Raw genomic sequence first — 7634 nt, 5'->3', positions numbered from 1 at the left:
GTCGACAATTCCCCATATTGGTTTCATTTGCAATGATCATCAACAAAAGCCAAGGACAATCACTCAAACAAGTGGGCATATATCTTCCTCAATCAATGTTCTCACATGGTCAGCTTTATGTCGCAATGTCAAGGGTTACATCAAGGAATGGATTGAAAATTTTGTTGACAGATGAATATGGAAATTGTATCAACACTACATCAAATGTGTTATTTAAAGAAGTTTTTCGGAATGTCTGATTTATGATTTCTGAAGAGCAAATAAACTGTGGTTAAATAAGGCCAGAATCTGATATAAATCTAATAAAAATTAATTGCTCATTCGTTATGCATAAATATTGTTATAATTATATCATCTCTGTTATATTTGTGTTATTGATGATAACAATTTCCGCATGATTTCTTTTCTCTAATGCACAGATACGTTTGCCCATCTGATTGCCTTCATGACCTGTGTTTCGCACAAAAAAATTTGGATGGTGATCTTTTCTAAGAGAGTAACCTAAATGTTGTACAAGAATTTATTCCACAAAGGTTACACAAGTTTTATAAAAATACGCTAAAAATAATTTAGTGACGTAAGGCCTAGAAATATTTTCAGAAAAATTGTAAAATTAAAGATAAAAGAATTAAATGATTTATATATTTTAATTAGTTAATGATAAGTATTCTCATGTGTTTGCCTGAATACTTTTTATTTGATCGACAAATGTTAGTTGAGTTGGTAGGGAAACTCGTATATTGTTAAAACATAGGCTCAACTCTCATTGCCGATGTAAGGATCTCTTTAGAGGGTGATCTATACCTTTCTAAACAAACTGTGAGGTGCATACCCTGACCTTGACAAGCGTCGGAGATCCAACTCACCTTAACTTTTGTATCTAAAATTTTCTTTTTGAGATAATTATTAATTAACCATATAAGCACTAAATTATATGTATTTTTCTATATGATATACATACGGTTGCATGGACAGAAAATGAATTCTGCGTGAAGAAGAGAAGTGTTGTGTTTGTAATGGTAGTGATGAGAGTGCCCTTCCTGCAAGAAGATTGTGGGAGACAATGCAAATAGTACGAAATATGTGTGTGTGTGGTAGTTAGTTGGCATCTTTAAAATGGAAACAAGGTTGGAGACTCCATATAGACAATTTGACCCCATACTCAAAATGGGAGATAACTCTCACAATTTTAAGATGGCTGATGGGGTTTTAGAAAATATATATATTGTCATATTAATGTTTGAGTTTATTCAAATTATAGCGGCCATAAGTTCATAATGATCTAAATTAAGAACTTGGCAACAAAAAATTTAAGTCATAAACAAAGTTTAACCCATATTTAAGGACTAAAAATACATATTTTTTTACTGAAAGTTGATAAGGTTAAGTCTCAATTTTATTATTCTCAGTTTCATTCCGACATTAAATTAAAATTGACAAAAGAATGATTTTTTTTTTTTATTACCATGACCATTTGCTCAAGGGATGCAAGTCAATTACTATTTGAATTAATCTATTGTTGGTATAAAAGTTGATTTCTTTATTAAACATGTTGTGACATTTTATATTAGAGATATACTTGTTTGATAAATAATATTAGTATAAACTTTGTTTTTACTAATTTTAGCATAAAAAATTTGAAAATCGTTATACTTACTTGAAAATACCTTTGGATATTATTCCATTTTAAAATAATAATAAATTTTCTATACTAAAGGATACAATGCCTACATTGAAAGAGATCATAAGGAGCACTTGAAATCTTGAATCTTTCTTTTTCTCTTAACAAAGAGGGCCTAAGCTCAAGGGTGAAAAAGTTACAATGCAACTAGACGCGGAGTACAAACGCCAACAACATTAGCTATGATCGTTGATCAATTTGACCAGGATTAAATTCAAAAAATCTTCAAGAATAGTCGCTAACGCACCCGATATAAGCTAGTGAGTTAGCACCTCGATTAGTTTTACAAAAAATCTTCAACAATCTTGATCCCTACTAACTTGAGTGTCGGAGCGCTTGTAGGTACACACCCCCCGCCGTTCTAAGAAGCACTCTTGACGTATTCTACCACCACTCAAACCACCGCATTTAAAGCACCGACAGTCACATTCTGATCAGGTACGATCAGAAACTAAAAGTTGAATAAATATTTTAGAGGGACTAAAACGAAAATCAGGTACGATCAGAAACTAAACGTTAAATAAATATTTTAGAGGGACTAAAATGAAAATTTGATATATTTATAAAGAAAACTTATGTTCATAAATATAATGTTTTTTGAGTAAACTACTAGAATTAAGACGATCTTTATAGTTGGAGACGAAATTAGTGATGTGAAACCGTTGAACCGATCCGACGATAACCACACTCTTTATTTTACTAATATTATCCTACCTCACACAAACATATGGTTAGGTCCAAAATTAAACATAAAATACTTTTTAATTCATTCACTTTCTCTCATATTCATCTCATCTCATCAGTTAGACTCTTTCATTTCTACTAAAAAAGAAACCCTAGTTGTCAACCACACCAAACCTATTGTTCATCGCCACCGGTCACCGATGAGATCGTTCATCTCTTTGTTAATTTTATCATGTTTATGCTATTGATTTATACTCGTTATATTTCATTGTTTACCATGTTCATTTTCTATGCCATTGATTTATACACGTTACGTTATATGTCATTGTTTAGTGAATATTAGAAAATGCCATTCAAAAAAGAAATTGGAATTTGACGATTCACGTTGGAATTAGATTGATTTAGTTTGGATGCGTTTTTTTAATTTCATCGCGACCATAATTTCATGCTGTTTTAATTTCAGTTGGATTTTGTTATTTTGACTATGTTTTAATTTTAGGATGTTTTTTTTGGAATTTTTGTGTTTGTTGATGAATGATGCATGTATGGATCATGAATGATTGAAATATTTGAGTTTGATGAAGTTGTTTTTGAAGAATGATAGATGAATGAATCTTGACTCATATGTATGAAATATTGAGTAAGGTTAATTATAAAAAGTTGTTTGAAAAATAGAGAACATGAAAAAACAAAATATGAAATACAATTATACAAAGTTCTATGAAATATTTTGTGAGAATATGATTTTTTTTTAATTGTATTTTTAAATAAACCAATTAACCGAACCAATTCAAACCGAACCAAACCGGTTAGTTTGGTTCGGTTTCTTTTTTGAAAAACAGTGAAAACCGAACCAATCCAAATCGATGAAGGTTTCATCGATTCGGATATTTTTTTGACTGAAAACCAATCCAAACTGAACCGTTGCACCCCCTAGTTTTTTGAGTAAACTACTAGAATTAAGACGATCTTTATAGTTGGAGACGAAATTGGTAATGTGCTTTCCTGAATATGCTAGTTTTGAACTGAATACCAAAAGGATGAGAAGTGGCCTTTCAATCAAGTAGCCTAGCTCTCGGCAAACTAGCAACAATAATGTGTTTTATATAAAAGTAAAAATGGAATAGTTCGTTTACAGTTCATTCGTTTCCATCCACTTTTAAAACAATGAAATGTGGATTTTATTTCACTCCTTCGTAAATCACCTGAACAAAAGGTATACCTTTATTCCCTTATTCCTTAAAAAAAAAAAAAAAAAAAAAAACTGCATTCCCTTATGTTCTGCTCCGATTTATTATTCCTTAAAAAAAAAAAAAAACTATATTCCCTTACGTTCTTCTCCGATTTATTTCAGTCACTTTAAAATATCTAAAAGAGGCTTAGATGTTTTTTAGCCACTGTTCGAACATTGTTTCGTCGTGTTGTAAAAATTTAGTCACTTCCACTTTACACATGCCCTATTGTTAATGTTTTCTATTAAAATAGAAACACATATAAAAAATTCAATATAATTAAATTAGTTTGAGGATATTAAAACATATAGTAAAATAACTTATTTGAGTGCTAGCGGGGTCATTAGATAGAGGGTACTTCTTCAAAAAAAAAAGATAGTAAATTACTCCCTCCGTCCCAAATTATAAGCAAAAAAACCCATTTTCATTGTCCCAAATTATAAGCAAAAAAGACAAATTTTTATCATATTTAATTATATTGTTTCAAAAAATTATCTTTTCCAAGGAAAAATTCAATGCAAAGTGCATTCAATTTGCTCTCTCTTTCATTTTCTCAATAACCAACAACCAATGAAAATTGATTTTACATCTTCCTATAAAACTTATTTTAAGGATAACACAAGAAACTATGTTGTAAACTACTATGTTTTGGTTTTCTTAATAAGTGTGATTTTTTTTGTGCTTATAATATGGGACGGAGGGAGTATAGAAATTAAAAAATTTAATTGTGATATTAAATTTAAAAAGGATCTTATAAATAAATAAATAATAATCAAGACGGACTTATATTTGTAGACGAAGGGTAGTAATATTCTTTCATGGAAGCTAGATTCAAATTGAATACCAAACGGTTGAGGAGTGGTTTTTCAATTAAGTAACCTCTCGGTAGTAATGTGTTTTAAATAAGAGTTAAAATGAAATAAAAAAAAAAAAAAATTACCGATCATTAGTTCCACTCCACCACTCTCCAAACAATGAAATGAAATGCGAATTTTATTTCATTTCTTCATAAAACACCAAACAAAGGAATAAACTCTATTCCCTTATGCTCTGCTCCGTTTTATTTAAGTCGCTTTAAAATATCTAAAGAAGTTTAAACGTCCTTTAGTCAATATCCGAACATTGTTTCAATATGTTGTGGAAGTTTAGTCACTTCCACTTTACACATTGTAAATGACTTATAACTTGATAAAAAAATACATTATAAATGTAACTATATAATATGGAAAAGATAAAGTATCACTTTGTGATTTGTTTATTACATCTCTAATTAGCTTTGATATTATTATCTTATTTTAAATCTTATTTGAGTGACTATATGAATATTTTTATCCCTACATAATAAAACAATTTTAAAGTTAAGTTTATGTACAACTTCTAGAAGACTACATATATAACGAACTCAGATTGTCAATAGAGAAACACTTGTGTTGACCATGACCAAGAATTTTGGTTTGGTCACACACACACAAGTTTTTCTCCTTCTCTCTCTTCTCTTCTCTCTTCTACATGTTCTCTTTCTTCTCTCTTCTCTCTCTTCTCTCTTCTCTCTTTGTGTGTGACCAAACCAAAATTCTTGGTCTTGGTCCACACAAGATTTTCTCTTGTCAATAATGGTCATCAAATAAAATACAAAAAACCAAGTCTTTATTGTTCTAGATGTAGACGTGGGAAAGGAAGTGAGATGGGTCTATAAAATGTAAAGGCTTTCTTTTTAAGGTCCTTTTTCTACTTTTTAATCCCTATCATCAATTTTCAACTCTGCAAAGACAACTAAATTCTCATATTAATTTCATTGTTGGTCTTGCGTTAAACTTAAAGTTAAGTATGTCGTCTTCTTTTTTTCAAATCAAAGTACGTAGCATTAAAGGGAGTACAAGAGGTATTCCCAACCTAACATTAGATAAGAAATTAACCAATACTTTGGATCAAGCTTAATGGGTTGATCCGCCAAATTGAAAACAAATAACGAGATTTTTTTTCCACCTAAAAGATCAACCAAGATCAGGAAAACAGAAACCCAACATCAATAAAATGTTGGGATGGGAAAGGAAGTGAGATGGGTCTATAAAATGTTAAGGCTTTCTTTTTAAGGTCCTTTTTCTACTTTTTAATCCCTATCATCAATTTTCAACTCTGCAAAGACAACTAAATTCTCATATTAATTTCATTGTTGGTCCTGCGTTAAAGTTAAGTATGTCGTCTTCTTTTTTCTTAAATCAAAGTACGTAGCATTAAAGGGAGTTCAAGAGATATTCCCAACCTAACATTAGATAAGAAATTAACCAATACTTTGGATCAAGCTTAATGGGTTGATTCGCCAAATTGAAAACAAATAACAAGAGATTTTTTTTTGTCACCTAAAAGATCAACCAAAGATCAGAAAAACAGAAACCCAAAATCAATAATCATCCAATTCAGCTTTAGGTTTCCATAGTCGTCTTTTTGCACCATCGTCCCACTCTTTGATGTTGTACGATATATGATTTGTGGATGCAGATTTTATCTTTGCTTAGTTCTTTTCCTTATCAACTCGAACCACCCTCAATTTTTTCGCACCAATCCAAACCTTGTCTGGTATCGGTCCTCTCTATAATAAATGGCGTTGGTTTGATATAGATTGAATTGAAAGATCATTTTGGCAGCTTTAAGATCGAAACTAATGGTATTAAAACATTAAGATCCATAATGTTTTGGATGGGAATTCCTATGTTTTCACATATCAATTCAAGGGTCTCTAAACCAGCATGAACCATGATCCATCTATTTTGGACCAAGAAATTTCCTATCTCAAGTTTCACTGCAAATCATACACCACCCATAAGGGATATGAAATTCATTAAAAGCTTTATAGGTTTATCCTCTCAATAATGCAGTGTCTAGCACTTCTCACACACACCATAGGAAAGGGACGAGAACAAAAATTAATTAACTAATTTTTGGTGCTAGCAGAACTAACAAGTGACTTGTTCTTACCCATATGAACCTTATTCATGGGATCTCCAATCACAAAGGTTGGGTTCCCATCACTTATTAATTTCGAATGGCTTAAGTCACAATCCCCTCGATGTACACAAATTTATTTCATCCCAAGGGGCTTTGTTTAGTAGCTACTTTATACACAAATGATGAAGACAATTTCTTTCATAACATAAGATTGACTAAGACGTCTCTAAGTCAATCAACCTCATATATTTATCAAAGTCTATAACAATAAACTTGATCTCTATAGTTATTTTTATACGTCTGCTTACATTATTATTAAGCGATATCACTATCAATGTGGATAAATATAAATCTATTTGTAGATTTATTATACAGGTCTGCTTGAATGACTTCAAGTGACAACATCCCCGCAATAAGTAAAGTAATTGTACATTTTGATTTATTCTCATTGGATTTCAGTTTCAATTAACATCATTGTATTATTTTGATACAATGGTTCATCAACTCTAAACAATATTTCATAAGTGTTAAGCTGACTTCTTTGATATACGTCATCAGGTCTACTTAGATAAATTCTAAGCGACAAACCCCCACATTGGGTAAATATAAATCCTTGTGTGGATTTTATTCAAGTCTGCTTGAATTATTCTTCAAGTGACGACACCCATTAACAATAATTAGTCATAAAATTTCATGATCATGACCACATTTTATCTAACCTCAATCAAAATTTCACACATGAACAAAAATAACACAAGCTTAACAAGTAGTATCAAATATCAATACAACTCCACAATTCACAAATGAGTTTGATTCAACCAACTAGTATGATCGTAACTGAATATAGTAAACAGAAAAAAGAAAAAGAACTCATTTTTCAGAGTCACAGAATCAGAACAACGTACTTAGTCTCTCTATAGTCTCATAGCAAGCAGAATACTCCCTTCAAGCCTCTTTCCATTTCCATCACTCCTAAGCATAGGAAACGACCCAACTTTTCGTCGATAAAAACCTAAAGGAACCGGAATCTTCACCCTCCCTACCACAAGTTTACCACTAGAACTAGAAGTACCAGGATCAAGCAAAGAATC

This window comes from Medicago sativa, chromosome 7 (genome assembly GCF_051527215.1).
Source record: "Medicago sativa cultivar Bolivia chromosome 7, Bolivia_mono, whole genome shotgun sequence".
Taxonomy (NCBI): domain Eukaryota; kingdom Viridiplantae; phylum Streptophyta; class Magnoliopsida; order Fabales; family Fabaceae; genus Medicago; species Medicago sativa.
The sequence above is the reverse complement of the archived record's forward strand: the minus strand, read 5'-3'. Positions refer to the sequence as shown.